The 23,066-nt window shown below is 44.1% G+C and overlaps 1 protein-coding gene across 6 annotated transcripts in view; it reads right to left on the minus strand.

Annotated features, from left to right (window-relative positions):
* CDC42SE2 (CDC42 small effector 2) overlaps positions 1 to 23,066 on the minus strand; it is a 100,001-nt gene that overhangs the window by 43,806 nt on the left and 33,129 nt on the right. The window contains exon 1 of one of the 6 annotated variants that reach the window (XM_079995901.1): positions 13,848 to 13,868. The exons of the other annotated variants lie outside the window; for them this stretch is intronic. The gene's annotated coding sequence lies outside the window, so the exon portion shown is untranslated. Of the gene's footprint in view, positions 1 to 13,847; positions 13,869 to 23,066 lie in introns of those variants that run through there. 6 annotated transcript variants of the gene reach the window in all.

Consider the following 23,066-nt stretch of genomic DNA (forward strand, 5'->3'; position numbering starts at 1 on the left):
ATCGCCTTCTCAATCCAGCCTGCAGATGGTCCGGGAATCAGCATGTTTTTACATGAGTAGAATGTGTGCTTTTATTTAAAATGCATCTCTGGGTTATTTGTGGGGCATAGGAATTTGTTCAATATTTTTTTTCAAAATATAGTCCGGCCCCCCACAAGGCCTGAGGGAGAGTAGACCAGCCCCCTGTGAAAAACTTTGCTGACCCCTGCTGTAAACTACTGTCATAATCAATGTACCATTGATATTTGAACCATAAAAATGAAAGTCTTTTACAAAAATATATACAAAGAAACACCACAAGGACGTCAGTAGCTGCCCATGGCATTTAACAAAGTGGACTCTTTTGTAGAAGATTGTGTTTTAATAGTATTAATTGTCTGCTGACAGGATAACAGACAGAAGTTATTTTAAGCAATGTTGCAACATAATAACTCAGCTGTGTGACTGGATGATACATGCCTAAAAAAACAAGGTACATTGTTGGTGACCACTGAACTCAGAACTAGTCCATGACAGGAACTGGATTTTGATCTAGATCTAGAATGCGATCTCAACTGAGATTTTGGATCTAGCTGGTTCTTTTCACATTGATTCTTTTTCTGAAGGCATGAGATTGACAGTGACCGCAGAGGGTCTTTTGGTCAAATAGGGTGTCAGTGAGCTGCAGCAGGAGTAGTAGTGTTACCTTCCATAGTTTAAGGAGACAAGCATTTCTGAAGGCAGGGGGCAATTTGTGGTTAAACCACTGTGCCGCTTGGGCTTGCCGATCGAAAGGTTGGTGTTTCGAATCCCTACAACGGGGTGAGCTCCCATTGCTCAGTCCCAGCTCCTGCCAACCTAGCAGTTCGAAAGCACACAGTGCAAGTAGATAAATAGGTACCGCTCTGGCGGGAAGGTAAGCGGCATTTCTGTGCGCTGCTCTAGTTTAGTCATGCTGGCATAGTGTGATGGCCTGGGATTCGGACTCGGAGGCTGAACCTGAGGGATCCCAGCCTGCACAGGATTCCCCGCCTCCAGAACCAGCTGAGCCGGAGCTGGGGCCTGAGCCTGAAGGGTCCTCATCTGTGCTGGATCCTCAGGTGCAGGCACCAGCTGTATCTGCTCTGGCTCCAGAGGTGATGGAGGACCCATTGCCTGCAAGTGCTCCACTCTCAGCCCCGTCAGAGGAAGCTGAGGTTGCCTCTTTGTCTGGTAATCCTCCAGCCTCTCCTGAGCTGCAGAGGCTCAGGGCAGAGAGGCAGAGGGAACTAAGTTCCCGCAGGAAGAGTGCTCGCCTCCAGGCCAGGAGAAGCGAGTCACCTGTGGACCGGGGCCGCCCTGTGCCTCGGGGCAGATAAAAGCCAGCCAGCCCCAGTCCCAGGTTGTGGGAGCAACATTGCTGGTAACCTCTTCCTGCCTGCACCCTGTCCTGCTCTTCAGCCAGAGTTCCTGACCTCACCAGACTCCCTGCCTTGGACCCAGCTTCAGCTTTGATGGACAGCCTCCATACAGCACCCTCGACCTCGGACTGGACTTGGACCTCGCCGCACGGTTAACCCTCGGGACCAGCACACTTAGTCATGCTGGCCACATGGCCGGAAAAACTGTCTGCGGACAAACATCGGCTCTCTTGGCCAGTAAAGCGAGATGAGCGCCGCAACCCCAGAGTCATTTGCAACTGGACTTAACTGTCAGGGGTCCTTTACCTTTTTAAGAAAAGACTGTGCTTCTTTCTTTCCTCCATGACTGCAAGAACCAGGCCCAGTCTGTTGACACCGGATGCTATAGAATAAGCCTGAGCCAGCCACAGTTTGGTAGGCTGAGGGCCAACGCACACAACTGCCAAATGTGTGGCCAGCTACTTTTCCTTCTTGGCCCAGATTGCATGTTGCTTCTGGTGAATGGATCAAAGCTTTCGACGACTCATGCGAGAGATGGAAAATCTATCTCTAAATGTGTGTTTCCATCTGCCGGTTCCAACACCTGCAAATCAGGCACTCCAATTAATTCCTAGAACTTCCTGTATAAATACTGCCATGAAAGCACAGGTTTATTACATGAAGTATAATTAAGCCTATAAAGTCGGGCCTATAATTATTACTGGATTTTTAAGCAAGGAATTTTGCGACAGTACAACTAGTTCCTCTAGGTAAAAATTAATCTTTATTGTTTTTTGGAAGTGGAGTTATTAAGCTGTTCGTGGGGAGAAAAAGTAGTTTGAAACATTCTGGTTCTGAGCAAGTGAAGTGATGGTGGCTACACTCTTGGTGGGTTTGAGGAAGAAGGGGATCAAACATTCGGGACAAACTTTGCATTGCTCAAAAACCTAAGTGGGGAAGACAGTGTGCTTGTGTATTATCCAGGTGCTAACTGTTTATGAGGATCAAGAGAATGGGCCTTTTCTGTAGTGGCTCCCCAATTATTTTATTTTTTAACACTGAGCACAATAATTTATTTGGAGTACCAGAGCTGAATCGAATTCGCAGCCTTTCTATTTTTCTTTTCTCTCTCTCCTTTTAATTTTTTATTTTATTTTGACAAAGTAATGACCATAAATAAATAAGAATAAAAAATGTGCACCCCATCACAGAGACCATTCCACTGTAACTATCCAACCTCCCCAAATTTTAATGCCTCTTGCGATGGTTTGACCCCTTTCCGTTTCAACAGTACAAATTCTACAAACACCTTCCATATGTCCACAAAATCATTTCTCCTGCATATTCCCCATCTTACCTTAATGGCACATGTTAATTTATCATTAATAACCATATCCCACACCTCTTTATACCATTCTTCCATTTTATATTCTGCTTGCCCCTTCCACTTCCTGGCTATAATAATGCATGCAGCTGTCAAAAAAATTGTGAGGAAGTCCTTCATAGCCTGTGAACCTTCTACCTCAATGTAAATTGATAATAATGCTCCCCGACTGTGGAATTCTCTCCCCAGAGAGGCTTGCCTGGCGCCATCACTACATGTCCTTAGTCACTAGGCAAAAACATTCCTCTTTACCCAGGCCAATGGCTATTAAATTATCTATGGCCTGGGAAAGTGTGGGGGAAAGGACTGTTATTATGATGACTATTTTATTATTAGGCTGTCTGTCAGTATGCTTTTTATTAAGTTTTTATTTCATTTTTAGCATTGATGTTCTGAAATGTTGTACTCTGCCCTGGGATCTTCTGATAAAGAGTGGTACAGTCATACCTCCGTATAAGTCTGCCCTGTCCAGCATCCATTTTGGCAGACATCTCTGGCAAACCCGGAATGGGTTACTTCTGGCTTTGCCGCTCGCGCAGGCGCAAAAAAGCTAAATCGCGCTTCGCAAATGCACAGCGGTGCTTTGTCGAGCACCCTTTTCATCAAGTGTCTGGGGCTCCGGAATGGATCCCGGACTCAAAACAAGGTACCACTGTATATAAATTGAATAAATAAATAAATAAATAAATAAATAAATAAATAAACAAACATTACATCAAGGGGCCTGCTGCTCTCCCTTCTTCCTGATGTTCATTATCTTTAAACAACACTTGGACCAGAAAGCCCTTCAAACAGAGGACTGCCCTCTGTAAAACAGGACATGTGGCTACCCCAAGGGGATTATATGACATTTTAAAAATACATTTATCTGTGCATAAGTATAATAAGATGCCAAGCATTCTAAATATTTTTTTAAAAAATTAATACTGATCTTTGGGAAACGCAGCGTAATGTGAGGAAAGTTCAGGACCTAAATGCTGCACTCTGAGAGACAAACCGAATTATTACATGTAGTACGGTTCTTGCCTGTCTAGGTTTCTCAGATTAATGAAGGCCCATGAGATTATCCCCTTAAACAAGATTGAAGTATAGTTGCAGACAACCAGTATTTTTAATTGGCTAAAATTGTAGCGTTGCATAATTCAGCAACGGCATTCTAGGTAAAGGAGACTCTTGCAATGCACTCCTAATCACTTTATATCCCTAATCTTATTAGCTAGAGTGATGAATTTATTAAGAACTTAGATTTACAGCTAGCACTAAAGCTCAGAATTGGAGAGGCTTCCCTATCTTCTTCACCCACAACTATATTTGGTGTGAGAAACAGGACCATTATTCTCATTTCATAGATGACTAACCAAGGCTGAAGAGCTTGCTGTTTTCCCCACTGAAACTGTGCTACTGCCTTCCTTTAACAACATCACCTGGTTCCTGTAAACTTACAGGTGAAAGAGGAGAGAGGTTTTCAGAGGGGGGGAACTTCCAAAACCTTTTCCTCTGTGAGGCAATATGTAAGGACCTAATCCCAGGTTTATTAACTTTACATGGGTACCTAAGCCAAATATGCCTATGCTTTCAGACTGAGGCTTTTGACACCCATTACTTGCATATTTCTTCACACAAGCCTCCAGAGTTCACTACCACAAGATGTAGTGACAGCTAGGGCTGGGCTATATATCAATATATTGTCCAAAACTGGTGCTATCGGTTTCATAATTTTTGACCTGACAATATATCGCGAATCATGAAATGTGTTAGGGCTGGGCAAAATATTGTCCAAAACCGGTTTGAAGTCCACATTGTGATATCAGTTTCATAAATTTTAACCTGGCAGTATATCGCAAATCGTGTGTGTGTGTGTGTGTGTGTGTGTGTATGCAAAAATCACAATGTGGGGGGAAACGTGAGGCCATCCAATGCCTCTACATAGCTCCATCCATATTTCAGACATCATGATATATCAGTACAGTGGTATCTCGGTTTACGAACTTAATCCGTTCCGGAAGTCTGTTCTTAAACTGAAACCGTGCGTAAACCGAGGCACACTTTCCCTAATGAGGCCTCCCACCGCAGGTGCCCTTCCACAGTTCGGTTTCTGTTCATAGACCGAGGTAAAGTTTATAAACTGGGACACTACTTCTGGTTTTGTGGAGTTTGTAAACCAATTAGTTCGTAAACAGGGCTGTTCTTAAACCAAGGTACCACTGTATATCGTGATGTTGAGCTGGTGATACATCATGATGTTGAAAACCAGCCCTCCTATTTGCCTCTACATAGTTCCAACCTTATTTCAGACATTGTGATATAGCAATATATTGTGATGTTTAGCTGGTGATATATCGTGATGTTGAAAACCAGATATCGCCCAGCCCTATTGATGGCCACCAATTGAAAGTGATTTTGACAAATTGTTGGAGGATAAGGCTATCAAGGGCTAAGAATGGCTACTAGTCATTATGGTTGTATTCTAGCTTCAGGATCACAGGTAGCCCGTCTCTGAATACAACTTGCTGAGGAACAACAGTAGGGTTGGGCCATTGCCCTCATGTTTATAGGCTTCCCAAAGGAATCTAGTTGTTGAACATGGGAAACAAGGCATGGAATTTCAGGCAAAAGTTCTTACATTAAGGAAACTAATAATATTACTAGTACACATAATAAAATTACAACCAAAGTAACAGGTATGCTAGCTGTACTTAGGTCCCATCAAGTTATTGATTTACTTCTCATTTATTTCAATGAAAATAAGCACAACTAACTTTTCCGAGCACAATTCAAAGTGTTGGTGCTGACCCTTCAAGCCCTAAATGGCCTCGGCCCATAAATGAAGTAGTGTCTCCACCCCCATCGTTCAGCCCAGACACTGAGGTCCAGCTCCGAGGGCCTTCTGGTGGTTCCCTCATGGCGAGAAGTGAGGTTACAGGGAACAAGGCAGAGGGCCTTCTCGGTGGTGGCGACTGCCCTGTGGAATGCCCTCCCATCAGATGTCAAGGAGATAAGTAACTATCTGACTTTTAGAAGACATCTGAAGGTGAGCCCTGTTTAAGGAAGTTTTTGATGTTTGATGTTTTATCATGTTTTTAATATTCTGTTGGGCACTGCCCAGAGTGGCTGGGCAAACCCAGCTAGATGGGTGGGGTATGTATGTATGTATGTACGTATGTATAAATCAATCAATCAATCAATCAATCCAAGGCAACCTTATAGAAATTAAAAAGAAACCAACCAACCTTAAACCAACAATGCCACCAGGGCAGCAAATAAAGACCTCCGTCAGAAATGATAGGGAGCATGTGCCACGCACAACTCGGCAGGGCAAATTCTCAGCAAAATAAAGGCAATGGACACGTATGAAGGAGGAGATACATATCAACTAATTGAACTTAGATGCCTCTCCAGCCCCTTTCAGTTCATGGGCAGGGTTATGGTATTAGCTGGGGACTATAATGTATACAAGTGCCAATTCAGTCCATAGGGGAGCGCATCAGGGCACAAAGGGTTGCTGTCCAATTTGCGACACGCCCTTGTTTCTTTGAAATGGTGCTTCCTTATGGTGGCTACCTTCGTGGCCATTGCAATTTCTGCATTCGTGATGGCTTTGCAAAGCGCTGCCATGAGCATGCAAATCCCACTCACTGCATATATGCAGGGCCGGATTTAGGTTTGATGAGGCCCTAAGCCAGGAACCCCCAAACACTGCTCTCCAGATGTTTTGGGACTACAACTCCCATCATCCCTAGCTAACAGGACCAGTGGAGGGTCCTGTTAGCTAGGGACCTGGACGGCTGAGTTTGGGGGTGCCTGCCCTAAGCTACTGGAGGTAATGGGTCCCTTTATATGTCCAGCTGTGTCAACAACAAATTGTCACTGTTTTTTTGTGTTGAATATATGCTATATGGTAATTTATAGACCTAATAGGTCCATACACAACACAAAGCACTGTTGCTGCATGTAGGTTTTATTTTATTTGTTTTTATCTTATATTTTGGAAATGTACATCCAGTTTTTTTCTTTTTTGGGGGGGGGAGCAAGATAGTGGGGCCCTAAGCTGTAGCTTGTTTAGCTTATACATAAATCCGGCACTGTATATACGCCCCCAAAGACTAACAGCATCTCTATAAAGTCCCTACTTGGCTGCATCTCAAAGCCTGCCATGTACCCTCATCGTTCTAATGAACGAGAGGGTTCTTGTCTCTCTCAAAGCAGCATTTTTTTAGTCCTTAATCAAACCTCTTAATGAGTAACAACGGAGAACATGGAGTTACTAACTGAGAGCGGGGAGGTTACATAGTTGTAACTCTGAAGCAGGGAAAAGTAAAAGCGTTGCTCAGAGCAAACAGACTGGAAGCAGGATGATTTCAGAGCGGCAGCAGAAGTTTAATGTTAATAAACTCTCACAACGCGGCGTAAGAAAAAATATAGCTTTTGTCAGGCTGCAGACCGCTCTCCCTCTATCTGAATATAAAGGCAACATCCAAATGAAATTGCTAAGTTATTACCATTCAAGAGCAGAAACCCCCTCGCACAATTTTTAAATATTTAGGAGGCTCACTTTTAAGGATCAACCCTTCTTTTCTTGCTTTCTGGCTGCCTTGCTTCTTTGCTGCAACTTCAGACAGGAAATGTGGTAATGCAGCTGCTTCAGTATTGGGAGGAAGAGATAAAGAGTACAGAAAACCAGAGGAAGAAGGACTGCAGGTGTTAACACATCATGAGGGTTTTGTCTACTGAGTATCGCTTGTCTGGGCTTCAAGTACACACTCTGTGTATGTATGTGTGTGTGAGAGAGGGGGGGGGGCGGCAGTATGTGCAACACTGCCAACTGGGTTATGGTCGATTCTGACCAAACTAAGACTCCTACGCTTAGTTTATATAAGTGTATACAGTGGTATAGGGACGCAGGTGGCACTGTGGGTAAAACCTCAGTGCCTAGGACTTGCTGATCATATGGTCGGCGGTTCAAATCCCCGCGGCGGAGTGAGCTCCCGTCGTTCGGTCCCAGCTCCTGCCCACCTAGCAGTTCGAAAGCACACCAGTGCAAGTAGATAAATAGGTATTGCTTTATAGCGGCAAGGTAAACGGCGTTCCGTGTGCTGCGCTGGTGCTGGCTCGCCAGCTGCAGCTTCGTCATGCTGGCCACGTGACCCGGAAGTGTTTTCGGACGGCGCCGGCTCACGGCCTCTAGAGCGAGATGAGTATGCAACCCTAGAGTCGGACATGACTGGCCCGTACGGGCAGGGGTACCTTTACCTTTATACAGTGGTACCTCGGGTTACAGTCGCTTCAGGTTACAGACTCCGCTAACCCAGAAATAGTACCTCAGGTTAAGAACTTTGCTTCAGGATGAGAACAGAAATTGCACTGCGGCAGCAACAGGAGGCCCCATTAGCTAAAGTGGTACTTCAGGTTAAGAATGGACCTCCAGAACGAATTAAGTTCTTAACCTGAAATACCACTGTACTGAGTTCTTCCTAGGCCTTTGCTCTAAGAGGCTTCCTTTGGTCAACATCAAGTATACACTCCCAGAGTTACGCTAAATATGTTACTTCCAGCAAATATGTTACTTCCAGCCACCATAGCCATTAGAGGGCCATAAAAATTTGTGTCCCAGGCTTCTTAGACTCATCTACGCATCTACTATCTGAAATCCAAGGGGTGCATTGGTTGCCAGATCCAATTCTTTTTCAGCTTTCCTACCCCACTAGGGTGGAGGCAGAGCTGCTGGGTCACATTTAGTAGTTCAAGGTCTGTTAGCTAGCGAAACCCTGTGCCTGTTTTGATGCCATGCTCTGGTAGTAATGGAAATAACAAGTCACAGTCCAGGGCCACCATTGTCTTGAGTTGTGCGTACAGTGGACTATTTCTGTTTCTTGTCTGCCAGTGAATGCATGACTATTTCTACTTCTTGTATTTGAATGGACAGGTGTGTCTGATATCAAAAACAGGGAAATGGGACTTCGAATGTTTCCTACGTGCTTAACTCTTCTGATCGTATGGGGCACGTGTGCCCCCTTACTGGGAGGTCTGCAACTCGGTGGACTTCCTTTAGCTACCTGCTTTGCAAGGAAGTTGGTTTTTTTGTTTTTGTTTTGCTTTCTGACCATGGCACAGTTGTAGCCTAGACTGAGTTCCAAGATCACGTACAGACATTACACAGTTGTGCAGGAATTATAAGAATGGATGGATATAGCTTTTGTACTGGACCCTTGCTTTTGGACCTCATGGGGCCTGACAGCTCCATCAGAAAACTCTAACGTCAAAAAATCTCGTCTACAACAGTATTATTTTCCCAAGGGGCCAAAAGATGCTAGTGTGGGAGTCATGTAATTCACTCCAGCCATTTCCAGCTGAAATAAAGCAGGTGATGCTTCACTGAGCCTCTTGGGCTTGCCGATCAGAAGGTCGGCGGTTTGAATCCACGCGATGGGGTGAGCTCCCATTGCTCTGTCCCAGCTCCTGCCAACCTAGCAGTTCGAAAGCATGCCAGTGCAAGTAGATAAATAGGTACTGCGGTGGCTGGAAGGTAAACGGTGTTTCCGTTTGCTCTGGTTTCCATCATGGTGACCCGTTGTGCCAGAAGCTGAATGTCACATCCATTGCCAGGTGTGTCCTGTTGGAAATAAAAAGGGGCTTTCCCCTTGGCCTGCCTTGTGACATCACAAGAAACCCACAGCCAACGGCAACAGCTGGGGAGGCATTGTCTTCATTGCTCTGAGACTCACAATGGCGGGTGGACCTATCAGTGATTATGTGCTTGTTTATTCGGGACATGGGTGGTGCTGTGGTCTAAACCACTGAGCCTCTTGGGCTTGCTGATCGGAAGGTCAGTGGTTTGAATCCCCGTGACGGGGTGAGCTCCTGTTGCATTGTCCCAGCTCCTGCCAACCTAGCAATTCGAAAGCATGCCAGTGCAAGCAGATAAATAGGTACCGCTGCAGTGGGAAGGTAAACAGCGTTTCCGTGTGCTCTGGTTGCCGTCACGGTGTCCCATTGTGCCAGAAGCAGCTTAGTCCTGCTGGCCACATGACCCAGAAAGCTGCCTGCGGACAAACGCTGGTTCCCTTGGCCTGAAAGCGAAATGAGTGCCAGAACCCCATACTCGCCTTTGACTGGACTTAACCATCCATGGGTCCTTTACTTTTACCTTAGTGTGGGAGTCATGTAATTCACGTCAGCCATTTCTAGATGTTATCACAGCAACGTTGAGAAGATACCACGGAACTCCATAATGTATGTGATATTCTTATATTTAGCCTGGGCCTTCCATGGATAATTCCCCACCCCCCAATTAGGTTGCACAGTGTGGAAAAAACAGGAGGTTTGTCAAGTACAGTGGACGCTCGGGTTGGGAACGTGATCCATGGGGGATGCACGTTCGCAACCCGTGTCTGCGCATGCACGGGTTGCGATTCGGTGCTTCTGCGCATGCGCAACTGCCGAAACCCGGAAGTAACCAATTCCGGTACTTCTGGGTTTTGGTAGTCTGCAACTCGAAAAAATGCAACCTGAAGCGGATGCAACATGAGGTATGACTGTACCTGGCAAACTATGTTATATGGTTTTGTAGACTACATTTGCCCCTCCATCCATGACATTCATAAGCTGGGCAGGCCTTCTTCAAAACTACTACAGTACACAAAGTGCCAAAGAGCTCTGAAGAATTATCCTATCTTTCCTGGTTATGGATGTGGGTAGCACAGAAACTCTTCTACATTTCTCCCCCCACCCCACCCCAGTTCATCATCATCATCATTATTATTATCATTATATTATTATTATTATTATTATTATTATTATTATTATTATTATTGGTTTACAAAGGTATGTGCAATGTCTCTTTTTTCAAGTTACATTTTCCTTAGGTCAGTTTCATCTGTTGAGACATTAGGGTTACATTAAGAAGAAAAGGGGGGAGGAGAGGTGAGTGGGGGGGTCGGGAGGCGATGTTTCTAATTCGCTTAATGTATATGTGGGGTTTTGTGTCAGCGTCGTTTGTGCGGGTTCTCTTTGCTATTCGCTTGTGTTGCTTTGGTGGTGAGAGAAATTGGGGTTGGCCTAGGGTGCAGATGCTTCTTTGTGATTGGCTGTGGTGAACTTTGTTTTTGTGTTTGAGTGGGGTGGGTGGGTGTTTTTGAATCAGGTTAGCCATATTGATTTGTATGCTGTTGGCGGATTCTTGTTGTTGTTTTGTTAGGCTGTGTATGTGATAAAGGGGAGCCATACCGGGGTGAAGATAAAAGTAAAGGGACCCCTGACCATTAGGTCCAGTCGTGGACAACTCTGGGGTTGCGGCACTCATCTCGCTTTATTGGCCAAGGGAGCCGGCGTACAGCTTCCAGGTCATGTGGCCAGCATGACTAAGCTGCTTCTAGTGAACCAGAGCAGCGCACGGAAATGCTGTTTACCTTCCTGCTGGAGTGGTACCTATTTATCTACTTGCACTTTGAAGTGCTTTCAAACTGCTAGGTTGGCAGGAGCCGGGACTGAGCAACGGGAGCTCACCCTGTCGCGGGGATTCGAACCGCCAACCTTCTGATCAGCAAGTCCTAGGCTCTGTGGTATCTTCTTCTATTTGACCCCATGTCAGTTTCAGTTTATTGGTTATTTTTTCTAGTAGGGCTGTTTCCCATACTATTTGGTACCATTGGTCCATGCTTACTCCTGACAGGTCTCTCCACCCACACCATTCTTTAGTATAAAACAGGTTATAAATAGTTCTGTGCACAGTCAGTTATTAAAACTATATTGCACTGAATTAGATATTAAAACTAATGCCTGAATTAGATTGGCCCCTGCACTCGAAAGCAAAATGAATGCATGTCTTCCCCACATTAATCATAATCTAAAAGTTTGTGTATTTTAATGGTTACCCATTACCATTCTCTTTCACACAGTACATCATGTTGCAGTTACTCCCACACCACTTCCTCCTGCAGCTAACGGGGCCTATGACTATTTAAGGTCTTGTAAGTAATGTGGTTATTTTTGGATTTTCGCTGCTTTGTGAGCGTTACAGTACTAGACAAAGCTCGACTAGAAGGAGATTTTTGCCGGATCTGCAGAACCTGAAAAAGATTTTAAGTCTTCTGTATCCTCCAGGCCTTTGCCCAGCTTTAAAATGATACAAATCATTTATGTCTCAACACAACAGATACCATCAGTGAAGTAATTAAAGAAAATGTGAGTGCTTTGGAAACAGACATTCGTTAATGCAGCCTCTGAGCTGAATTTTTAACTCTGAATTTTTCATCTCTACCCTATAATTTTCTAAAAATAAGTTCCCCTCACTGGTTATTATGCATAGCTTACTTGGATTAAAGATAATACACATCAGTGCCACCTCCTGAACTTTGTTTACCCAAGCAGTCCAACACATGACACACCTACACCTGGCTTGCCAAATAATAACCACAATATTCATTTTAAAATGAAGTTAACACTTAGGTGAGAGGCAAGATGTCAACTATATGATCAAATTTGTATTGTTTGAGGAGTAGGACAACCATTTAAGAGACCAGGAAAGCCAATTTTATGTCCCTCCCCATATGCTCTGATCACCATAAATAAAATGTGCAGGACTTGGCCTCCTCCTTTATTTACTTATTCTCATGGTCTCTAATCTCATCCATCAGCCACTCATCAGATGAAGGGCATCCAAGTCAGTCAGCATGAATTCCAGGTAGGGATGAAACCCAGCCCCTCTCAGTTAAGCACTGCTCCAAAGAAAAGCTGAGAGAAAGAGAGCAGAACACACCAGCAATATGTCTGGCTCCCTCCATTTTGCAAAGATTTTTGCTCCACTTCTCTTATCACAACAAACAGTCTGCTAAGGGAACAATAGGCAAAATTCTAACATACAAAATTGCTGAAATCTAGCGAAGAAGTGCACGCACAACTCCCATTTTCAAGCACAGCACTGTTGACAAAACTCAGTCATTTGACCTCATCATGCACACAAAAATTCAGTTCCCAAGAAACATAATCTGATTTACAAAACGAGAAAAATTTTCAGCAGCTGAGAGTGGTAGACCTAAACTGAGCGCTGGTTTGCCTATGAGTAATACAATCAAGCCACATTTCCATCTATTGTAAAGTATTTATCCAGTGATGACAGGCACCAAGTATCATAATGAAATATTTATCTTTTAAATGCACACCGCCTAGCTTGCACAAGTAAAGTTTCAAAAAGTCTCAATTTTCACATGTGCTGCTACCAAACCAGATAACCAGGGCTGTCTTAAGCATATGCGGCGCCGGGGTACAAAGATCCACCCCCCCCCCCGGTTGCCCAGTCCCAGGCGTGCAGGAGGGTGGAGCCAGCCGGCCACCTCAGCGTCTCACTGGCTTGGTCGCCCCTGAACTCGCGGCACAGAGCCGCCCACGGCAGAAGAGCCCGCTGCCATGCTCCGACTGATGGGTGGGCTCTTCCCCGGACTCAAATCTCAGGCCCCGGACTCTTGGCCTGGCACCTCTGAGAGCCCAGCGCCCGGGTGCCCACACCCCTAGTGCCTATGGGTAAGACGGCCCTGCGGATAATCCTCATTCTGTACGTGTGTTTGCTTTTTTTTTTTTTTGCACCTATGCAGGGTTTTATCATTTATCTCTCTTGAATATCATCCTATTGGTTTTGGCTCAGTGTTCCAAATCTGTCTAGATCAGGGTTTGCCAAACTTGGGTCTCCAGCTGTTTTTGGACTACAATTCCCATCATCCCTGACCACTGCTCCTTCCAGCTAGAGATGATGGAAGTTGTAGTCCAAAAACAGCTGGAGACTCAAGTTTGGGAAACCCTGGTCTAAATCAATTGAATCTTGAGTCTTCCATAGTGTTAGCTATCTCTCCAAGCTTCATGTCATCTGCAAATTTGTTTTTAAGGCTTGCGTGTTATTTGTAACCAAAAGAACAGTCTTAGTAAACTGCAGAAATAGCACAGGAAGTTCAGAATGCATATCAAAGCTGGACAACAGCACAACTAAATCCAGACTGCAATAAGCTTCAAAACAAACAATAACTGGCAGGCTTAAGCTTTTGATTCTTGTCTAATGGGGGGGGGGCGTGTTTACAACTAGATCTACATCTAAGGAGAATAACACTTCATTCGCTTACCTCATGTTGAAAACAAAGGTAGTATCTCACCATGCTGTGGACCTGGATAGAGGACCCAACAATGTTCCTACTGTTTCCCAGTTCTGGAGGACATGAGATAAGTATTGCTTTGAGAATTGGCTGACATTACATATAAGAATTCAGCACCATACACCACAAGCCATTCTCCGGCGGGGAAGGGCACAGTACGATTGTAAATCTGCTGTGTGTGCATGTATGAGGGCAGTAAAGAAGATTTAAACATGACATTTTTATTGCCTCTACTGTAACTCCACAATTTGCTTGTTAACCAAGCAGCTCGTATTATAACTTTCATCCTGTGCCTCAAGTTGAGCTAATATATTAAATATAACATTCCAAGTATAGGTCCTGGTGCTTAGTCAGCATATATATATCTGGGTACCAATCACTCAATACATCCATTAGGGCTATAATGCCCCTGATTATAGCTGAACAGATATAAAGTAATCTGATCTCAGTGAGATCAGCACCTGTTAGCATGGCTTCCGGCAAAATTATTCCTTGCCTACATGAAGCAGAAGCAGCAGCACGCAGGTGTTTTAGTAAAATGCTACGATGATGTCAACAATTTTATAAATAAAAGGAGAGAGAGAAATCCTCTTAGCCAGGCACTCAGACAACCTTCAACAAGAGTGGTCAGCTGAAGTTTAAGCTTTTCAGTTTGAGCTGTCCATAATATGTATTCAGATATATGGGCAGCATCACTCTGAAGAGGTCCATTTATGGACCTTAAGGTCCATAAATAACAACACTTTGGAGGTCCCGAACCTCGAGGAGGTTAGATTGATCTCAACTAGGGCCAGGGCCTTTTCAGCACTGGCCCTGATTTGGTGGAATGCTGTGTCACAAAAGACCAGGGCCCTGCGGAATTTGACATCTTTCCACAGGGCCTGCAAGATGGAGCTGTTCTGCCTGGTCTTTGGCTTAGAATCACTCTGACCCCTTATATGAGATTTGGTATATAAATTTTCCCTTGACTTTTTTTGCTGGCCCATGTAGGACCAGCATGGATAGCTGGCCCAGGTGAATATCTGATGTTTCCTCCCTTTATGGTCTTGATCTATGGGCTACTACTAAAATGAGGCTATATTTTAAGCTGTATTTTAAGCCACATTTTAATTAACTGTTGTGTTTTGGGGGGGTGGGTTCCCTATTACGTTTTATTGTAATTTATATTTGGTGTTAGCTGCCCTGAGCCCAGCCCTGCCCGGGGAGGGGGGGTCTAAATAAATTATTATTATTATTAATTATTATTATTATTATTATTATTATTATTATTATTATTATTATTATTTCCAGGTCATAAAGAAAACAAAGGACAGTGGGTGTCTACAGTGTGGAATCCCAGTGGCTAAAAGCTTGCTAGGATCAACATAGAGGGAGCTTATTGTGTATAGTTTACTTAATTGAAGTAAAATTGGTTTTATAGGGGTGTTTTAACTTGGAACTGTTTAAATTGTATTGTTTATGGATAAATTTTGATGTATTGTTTTTAGATATGGGCCAATGGCCGTAATAAACCAATCAATCAATCAACTTGCTAGGATCAAATAAAAGCCCACGACACACTCCCCAGCTCAATCTGCTCTCAACCCAGTGCTTTTTTTGATAGAAAAAGAAGTGCCAGAATTCACCATGAATGCCTCCTGTGTTCTCTTATAATGGCAACGGCGCCCACCTGAGAGGTGCCGAAACAGAGTTCCAGTGAATTCCAGCTGGGGGAAAAACCCTGCTCTCACCTATATATGGTTTCAGAGTTACCATAGCAGAACTGTTCAGGGATTTGCTGCTATAGCGAAGCAAACAACAGCAGCTAAACGAGATCCATAATAACGGGATGTTAAATGTATATGATTTCAAGGCTAAAGCGTCAAACCACGGATAAGTATTTGACTCAATGACACTGCATGCAACTTTTCAATATGTATCTGGATAGCTCAGTTGGCTAGAGGATGGTGATGATAGTGCCAAGTTTGCAGGTTCGATCCCTGTATAGGACAGCTGCATATTCTTCCTTAGTGTCCCTTCCAACTGTACAATTCTATGATTCTATGGCATTACGCTTTTTCTAGGGAGAACTGTTCTCAGGACCACAGTACCTCAAGGACCGCCTCTTTCCATATGAACCTACCCAGTCCCTGAGATCATCTTCTGAGGCCCTTCTTTATGTGCCTCCTCCTCAAGAGGTCAGGAGGGTGACAACACAAAAAAGGGCCTTCTCTGCAGTGGCTCCCCATCTGTGGAATACTCTCCCCAGAGAAGTTCGCCTGGCACCTTCATGATACACTTTTAGCCGCCAGGCAAAAACGTTCCTTTTTAAGGATGCAAAATCAACCAGGTTGATTTGATTGACATTCTATGCCCTTTAAAAATGGGGGGGGGTGGCAGGGAGTTATTGGGTTGTCGGTTTTATTTTTATTATGTATTTTTTGGTTTTATGTCTTGATTTTATTCTGTGAACTGCCCTGAGACCTCCGGGTATAGGGCAGTAAAAAAGGTAAAGGACCCCTGACTCTGGGGTTGCGGCGCTCATCTCACTTTACCGGCCGAGGGAGCCGGCGTTTGTCCGAAGAGAAGTTTTTCCAGGTCATGTGGCCAGCATGACTAAGCCGCTTCTGGCGAAACCAGAGCAGCACACGGAAACGCCATTTACCTTCCTGCTGGAGTGGTACCTATTTATCTACTTGCACTTTGACGTGCTTTTGAACTGCTAGGTTGGCAGGAGCTGGGACCAAGCAATGGGAGCTCACCCCGTCACAGGGATTCGAACCACCGACCTTCCAATCGGCAAGCCCTAGGTTCAGTGGTTTAGACCACAGCGCCACCTGCGTCCCAAATAGGGTGGTATATAAATTCAATAAATAACTACTGTTGGCTCACTTATAGCAGCTCTGTCCAATCTGCATGAAAGCAAACATTTTAATCAGGTTTTACATAGTGTGAACAGCAACAGTAGCACAACTATACCCTTGTGGGAAGGCTGTGTCTTGCCTTGCCTCCATTACATGTGAAATCACATTACAGCTGCTGAAAGGGGAGCTGTACTAGTTAGAATGCTATGCATATGGAAGGCTGCAGGAGCGTGTTCAGATAACAGCTTCTTTAAGATAAAGAGATCTATAAAGGAAGCTGAATAGATGCCATTCAAAGGCAGGTCTCTTATCGTGGACTCAAAGCACACATTCCCTTTTGCAGACTGTACAGTTCAAGTGGGCTTCTGCAAGAGCCCCGGCCTGGTGTGGGTTGACAAGAGATAAAAGGGAAACAGGATGACGCTGTAGGCAGACATTGGCTGAAGGGCCCCCGTCAAAAACTCCAAGAATCAGACTTAGTACATCTGCAACTGACGTGTAAAAGACATGGGCTGCTATTTATCAGCACTGCACACAGGTACACCAACTAAGCTAAAGGAAAGAGAAATGCTGTCTTATACAGTGGTACCTCGGGTTACATACGCTTCAGGTTACAGACTCTGCTAACCCAGAAATAGTGCTTCAGGTTAAGCACTTTGCTTCAGGATGAGAACAGAAATTGTGCTCTGGCGGCACGGCAGCAGCAGGAGGCCCCATTAGCTAAAGTGGTGCTTCAGGTTAAGAACAGTTTCAGGTTAAGTACAGACCTCCGGAACGAATTAAGAACTTAACCGGAGGTACCACTGTACAAGATCAGATCAACGATCCATGAAGCACAGGGCTGTTGAAACTGACCAAGAATAACTGAACAAGGTTTTAGGCAGGAGTCTTTCTATAAGCAAAAGCAGGTTCCAAACTCTGTTGCTTGCAGGGGGGAAATTAAGCTGCATCTCGACAAGCTCCTTTGCCGACCGAAGCCTCAGTCAATCGTACAAGGCTATGTTTATATCTGCATGAGTGGCATTTTTGCTTCTCATGGACGCCCTATGGATCATGGCCTTATATAATAACCATCTAGCTCAGTGGTTCCCAACCATTTTTTGGCCATGCCCCACCTTGTCGTTGTTGTTGTTTAGTCATGTCTGACTCTTCATGACCCCATGGGCACGCCAGGCACTCCTGTCTTCCACTGCCACCCACAGCTTGGTCAAACTCATGCTGGTAGCTTCGAGAACACTGTCCAACCATCTCGTCCTCTGTCGTCCCCTTCTCCTTGTGCCCTCCATCTTTCCCAACATCAGGGTCTTTTCCAGGGAGTCTTCTCTTCTCATGAGATGGCCAAAGTATTGGAGCCTCAGCTTCAGGATCTGTCCTTCCAGTGAGCACTCAGGGCTGATTTCCTTAAGAATGGATAGGTTTGATCTTCTTGCAGTCCATGGGACTCTCAAGAGTCTCCTCTAGCACCATAATTCAAAAGCATCAATTCTTGGCATATAATTCTTATTATTCAAAAAATGAACTCCCATTCACATGGAGGAGGCCTAAAAGGCCATTCACTGTTTATAACTCATTCTCAAATTGCCCCCCTTAAAAATCAAATTTCCCCCCTGTGTGCCCCATGTTGGGAATGACAGCTCTAGACAGTATCATGATGATCATTTAAGCCTGGAAGTTGCATCTTGGGGCATTAAATTGCTTTTGCACTCCCTATGTTTGCATTAAAATCCATTTCTAGACCTGAACAGAGGAAACTTGCCCCAATCCTATGAGTTCCACGAGGTCTTGCAAAAATGCTCTGATTGCACAGTACACAGGAAGATAGATACCTTGCACTGAGTCTGATCATTGGTCCATCCACCCTAGTACTGTTGACCCAGACTGGCAGCAGCCCTACAAGCTTTCGGGCAAGGGCCTGTCTTCCCAGTCCTACCTACAGATGCCAGGAATTGAGTTTTGGACCTTTGCAGCATGTGCTCTGCCTCTAAGCCAGGCCCTCTGTCCCTTCCCCACAGCCTTGCTGCTTTTTGTGTGGATGTGCATGAAAGCATTCCTATTAAAAGTATGGAGAAGAACAAGAGGACTGACAAAACAAAACAAAATAAATAATAATAATAAAAATTCCTTCCAGTAGCACCTTAGAGACCAACTAAGTTAGTTATTGGTATGAGCTTTCGTGTGCATGCACACTTCTTCATGCACATGAAAGCTCATACCAATAACTAACTTAGTTGGTCTCTAAGGTGCTACTGGAAGGATTTTATTTTATTTTATTTTAACTACGGCAGACCAACACGGCTACCTATCTGTAAAGAGGACTGACAGTATCTATCATTGCCACCAACTTATTACGGCCAACAGGCAAAAACCCCAGCACTTAACCTACTTTGCACTGGATTTTTATTTTATTTTTACTATTCAGAAAAAGACAGACCTCCACTGATGTTTACTATTGGTTTTGCCGGGAACGACGACAAGAGAAACCAAAAAGGTAACCCAAATTTCTGAAAGTTCTTCACAGTTTAATATACAGAGGTGAAGTATGCTTTCAACATTGCTTTGCAATGCATAGCCAGATTCATAACTCCGTTTGTCACTAGGATGGGTAAAGTCATTTTCTTGTGCTCTAGAGATTCATTCAGGGACGCAGGTGGCGCTGTGGGTTAAAGCATCAGCGCCTAGGCCTTGCCGATCGAAAGGTCGGCGGTTCGAATCCCTGCGGCGGGGTGCGCTCCCGCTGCTCGGTCCCAGCGCCTGCCAACCTAGCAGTTCGAAAGCACCTCCGGGTGCAAGTAGATAAATAGGGACCGCTTACCAGCGGGAAGGTAAACGGCGTTTCCGTGTGCGGCTCTGGCTCTGGCTCTGGCTCTGGCCAGAGCAGTGATGTCACGCTGGCCACGTGACCCGGAAGTGTCTTCGGACAGCGCTGGCCCCTGGCCTCTTAAGTGAGATGGGCGCACAACCCCAGAGTCTGTCAAGACTGCCCGTACGGGCAGGGGTACCTTTACCTTTACCTTAGAGATTCATTCTACCCTTTCATGAACAATCAGGAGCTAGTTCACCCAAACTCTTATTCCTGCCAAGCCAGTAGTGCAACTCTGCTCATGGAATCACATTAAACAGCTGGGTAATTAATGAAGCCTATTGTATTCACATCAGCACTGTTATCCTTATTAAACCCGTGCTTACGCAAACAGCAAATCACACGGCTGAAGACACACATATCTTATTCCCAATGAAAGATTTTGAGTTAATGCCGTCAAAGGATTATGCAACAATAGGTACTGCTCATCAGCAAGAGTTTACACCATCTACCCCTAACCTTCTAAAAGTTGCATCAACAGACAGATGGGATAGAAAGAGAAATTAAAAGTATTACATCGAGGTTTTAAAGTATCAAGAGTGAGAGTTGTTGTGTTTTTTAATCAGTGCATATCTCTCTCTCTCTCTCTCTCTCTCTCTCACACACACACACACACACACACACACACACCAGTGCTGGATTTACGTATAAGATGAACAAGCTATAGCTTTGGGCCCCCCAAAAAATTAAAGGGAAAAAACCTGGATGTAACACTTCCAAAATATAAGATAAAAAACAAATAAAATAAAACCTACATACAGCAACCGTGTTTTGTAGGCTCCTATGAGGTGGCGCTGTGGGTTAAACCACAGAGCCTAGGACTTGCCGATCAGTGGTCGGTGGTTCGAATCCCTGGGACGGGATGAGCTCCCGTTGCTCGGTCCCAGCTCCTGCCAACCTAGCAGTTCGAAAGCACGTCAAAGTGCAAGTAGATAAATAGGTACTGCTCTGGCGGGAAGGTAAACGGCGTTTCCGTGCACTGCTCTGGTTCGCCAGAAGCGGCTTAGTCATGCTGGCCACATGACCCGGAAGCTGTACGCCGGCTCCCTTAGCCAATAAAGCGAGATGAGCACCGCAACCCCAGAGTCGGCCACAACTGGACCTAATGGTCAGGGGTCCCTTTACGTTTATGATGTAAGTAATGGGCCCTGCCTGCTAGCCTGGTCCCTAAAATATCACTGGTTTGCTCATTTCTATATATAGGATGCCTACATTCTGCATGTGCTTTAGATACCTATTAGGTCCATAAATTACCATATAGCATATATTCAACACAAAAAACAGCAACAATTTGTTGTTGACAAAGTACAGCTGGACATATAAAGGGCCCCATTACTTTCAATAGCTTAGGGCCTCATCAAACCTAAATCTGGCCCTGACACACACACACAAAATAATACATGGATGTTTTAGGCTACCTAGTGAAATGGAGGGTGAGAAAGGGGGAATCTGAAACTGGCTTAGGTTTTTAAAACTTTCGCATGCATGCAAATCCTTTTCATGCAGTCATACAGGTTCTGAGGCTCCAGCTCACCGTATATAATAAATAGATTACACACGTAACAGCAGCAGTCTGGAAGCTGCTATTTAGCTGTTTCAAAACAAAGAAAGAAAACAAAAATGCACCCTTATGCCTCAGGAAGGTGCTTCTCTTGCTTATCGCAGAAGCTTGGCATTTCATGCATCTCCAAATCTCTCTCTCGCTCTGCCTTGCATTTTGGAAGACTGCCCTAATTCTTTTCTGCCAGGTCTTGTTGCCAGGGTTGCAGCTGCACAGCCAATTCCTGCTGAAATGCAGGTCTTTGGAGGGGGTACAAAGGCCTTCATTATCTTTTTTTCAGTGCACAAACACAGAGAGAATAGAGCCCTTGCTGTCCCCTCCCACTTGAACAATCCCAGCCACTCAATCATGACTATTTACATATGAAGAGTCATGCAGGGAATACAGCCCAAGTTCCACAAGTCACATGTGTCTGCCAGAAGTTGTTTCAAGAAAGCAAAACGCTCTTCAAGACCATTTATTTGGAATCCTGTAACTTTTTAAAAATGGCTTTAACTCTAAATAATCAGATTAGGCATATGATTATTATTTTTATTTTTTTTAAAAAACACACACACAAACTTTTCAAGCCACATTTTGGGATTTGGAGGCCTGAAGACTGCAGTGTTCTTCACCCAACAAGGCAAAATAGTTGGCAAAATGGTATACGTGCGAAAACACTGCGTCAAAAAAAAGTCATTTGTGGAATGTAACAGGAGACAATGAAATGGAATGATCTGGGAATTCAGTCCTGGGTAACAAAATCACGCACTTTCACAAGAGTACTGGTTGGTTTAATTGAATTCCCTGCAAATTTTTGCTTTGTGTCAAAACACAATCAAAAGGAAGTAGAATCATGTTTTCTACCAGGAACTGAACATTTTAACTAGTCTGCAGTAACACCAGCAAACTTTCAAATGTAGTAACAAGTATCAGAGGCAACTGCATGGGGCAAATTTTGAGAAAGCGGGCAGAAGAGTAGGAAAAACAGGGTGATGGCAAAGCAGCATAGATTGGTAGAATACTCAGCTGTGAAAACATAGATCTCATATTAATTCATTTAGTACCGCGTAACAATGGTTCATTGTCTTGCTGATATAATCTTAAATGCTTGACGGGACTATATTTTTTTACTGGAACAAATGACTGCATCTTGTAGCTGTATTAACGCAGAACCGTTACGGACAATAAGAGGGTCACCTTTGGCTATAGTTGGTTCAAAGCAAGTATCCAGTTAGGTGTGACAGCTTCTAAACCTTTCAAATATTATTATCTGAAGTGTCATTATAAAAGCTAACTGAAACTAAGGAAATGACCCTTAGAAGATTAGAAGACAATTTCCTCACCTCATAATTAGAGAAAAACACTGATGATGGAAGTTTCTCTGTCATTTTAAACCAGGATAAATTGAGAACTTCAACAAAGAACTTCTTGAAGAATAGGGTTGCCATATTTCAAAAAGTGAAAGTCCAGAAACCAAAGTTGTTGAGCATTTTTGGCAAAGTTCAAGAAGACCACGTCTACCGTTAAAATTCAGCTCACTTAAACAATTGTGTTCGATCTAGGCTACTAGTTTTTAAATATGTTGCGATTTGGCATTGTAGAAGCACTAACAAGATGAACTTAAATGCTGCAGCAACAAATGACAGGCCACAGTCCACAGTGCCTTCCTTCAAAGGTGACCTGTAGCAGCAATCCCACCAGATGTCAAAGAGAACAACAACTACCAGACTTTTGGAAGACATCTGAAGGCAGCCCTGTTTAGGGAAGCTTTTAATGTTTGATGCATTACTGTATTTTAATATCTTGTTGGAAGCTGCCCAGAGTGGCTGGGGAAGCCCTGCCAGATGGGCAGGGTACATTATTATTATTATTATTATTATTATTATTATTATTATTATATCATCATCATTGGTTTTCAGAACAGCTATTGGCATAAAGATTAT

This window comes from Podarcis cretensis (assembly GCF_951804945.1).
Source record: "Podarcis cretensis genome assembly, chromosome: 11".
Taxonomy (NCBI): Eukaryota; Metazoa; Chordata; class Lepidosauria; order Squamata; family Lacertidae; genus Podarcis; species Podarcis cretensis.